This window comes from Elephantulus edwardii, unplaced genomic scaffold (genome assembly GCF_000299155.1).
Source record: "Elephantulus edwardii isolate Elephantulus edwardi_28Jun2011 unplaced genomic scaffold, EleEdw1.0 scaffold00160, whole genome shotgun sequence".
Lineage (NCBI taxonomy): Eukaryota > Metazoa > Chordata > Mammalia > Macroscelidea > Macroscelididae > Elephantulus > Elephantulus edwardii.
In genome coordinates, this window is record NW_006399910.1 from 928,739 (window position 1) to 930,625 (window position 1,887).

At 44.7% G+C, this 1,887-nt stretch overlaps 1 pseudogene; it reads right to left on the reverse strand.

Moving 5' to 3' along the window:
- Window positions 1-1,080: 1,080 nt before the first annotated feature.
- Window positions 1,081-1,887, reverse strand: part of LOC102873554 — a 6,768-nt pseudogene continuing 5,961 nt past the window's right edge.

Sequence of the window (1,887 nt, forward strand, 5' to 3'; positions counted from 1 at the left end):
GGAGAGGGACATCATGCTTGGTAGGGTGGAGGGACAGCACAGGAGGGGAAGACCCTCTATGAGATGGATTGATTCGGTGACTGGGGTAATTGGGATGGGTGTGTCAGAGGCATTGTGGTTGGCGCAGGATAGAGCAGGGTTTAGGGCTGTTTTGTATAGGGTCGCTATGAGTCGCAAAAGACTCGACGGCACATAACAACAACAACAATTCAAGTGTTCTGTATCTGTCCTTGTCAATCTGGGTAAGCCATGAGTTTCAAGGAATTTATCAAATCTTCTTTAAGTATTCAAATTTATCAGAATCTAGCTTTTAATAATATTCCAATATTATCAATTTAATTTCTTCTGGTTCTGTTGTGATGTCACCTCTATCATTTCTTAATCAAGTTATCTGTGTCTTCTCTTTATTTTCTTTTATTACATTTGCCAGTGGTTTGCCAATTTTATTGACTCTTCAAAAAACCATTTTCTGGTCTTATTGATGGTTTCAATTGTTTTTCTATTTTCTAGCTCATTTATTTCCGCTCTTGTCCTTATAATTTCTTTTCTTGTAGAGGCTGTAGGATTAGATTGTTTTTCATTTTCTATTTGATGAAAGTGTTAAATTAGACACTTGAGTATTCTTCTTTCTTCCTTTTGTATGTATATGCCTACTGCTATGAACTGCTCCCTTAGCTTCATTCTAGAGGTTTTGGAATGTTGTATTTTAATTTTTGTTTGTTTCAAAGAACTTTTTTACTTCTTTATTCAAAGAACTTTTTGTTATTTTGTGGAACAATGATTCCACAAAAATTATACCAAGTACATTCAATACTTAAGAGTGGTGGAGGAGGAAGAGGAGAGGCAAGCCAGCCTGACCCCGAGCATCATCAGTTTACTGGGAGCCCACCTGGCCTGGGGGAAGTCAGGGCCAGAAATCCAGTTGTAAAACAAAAAGCAAACATAGACCAGAGATGCTCTGGTTGTTGTGTTTAGTCTTGTTGGTGTTTGTTTGTTTTGTTTTTTAAAAAACGGCCACTCATGAGAAAGCAGGGTGAGCTTGCATGTTGAGGGAAGCTGGCTTGCTTAGGCGGCATGCTGCTAGGTGTCAGCTGGTGCGCTCCGGGTTGGTGGGGGGCAGGTTTTTACGCTTGATGCAGCTTTGGCCAAGGTCTCCTTTGCTGCATTGCGGACCTCGCAGAAGGGCACAAACTGCACAATGTCACGGGGAACCTCCTCACCCGTGTGGGAGTCGCAAAGTAGGCATTGCCCATGCCCACAGTGATGATGGACATAGGCAGCTTGGAAGCCTGCACCACCACGTGACTGGTCTCCTCCATGTCACTGATGACACCATGCGTGATGATGAGTAGGATGACGTACTGCGTGGCTGTCTGCTGTTGCGTGGCCTGAGTGGCAAAACGGGCCACATGGTTGACGATGGGGGAGAAGTTGGTGGGCCCTTAGAAGTGGATGTGCGGCAGGCAGGCTGAGTATGCCTGGACGATGCCATCCACGCCTAAGCAGAAGGGGTTGGTGGGTTGAAATTGATAGCAAACTCGTGCGAGACCTTCCAGTCTGGACGTAGCTGGGCCCCAAATCCCAGAGCTGGAAACATCTTGTCACTGTCGTAGTCCTGAATGATCTGTCCCACAGCCCAGATGGCCACAGATACTTGTTAGTGTCCATGGGGTTGATACAGTGCAAAGAGGAAGGGTTAAGGGGTCCCATTGGAAGCTGTGAAGTCTATCCCAACAGTGATGATGAGCTGGCAGCCTCCAGAATATAGTCCAGGAAAGAGTAGTCCCAGTTTATTTTGCAGGACCACAGGATGATGATGCCTGAGCTTTTAGTTCTTCTTCTTCTTCTTCTTCTTCTTCTTCTTCTTCTTCTTCTTCTTCTTCTTCT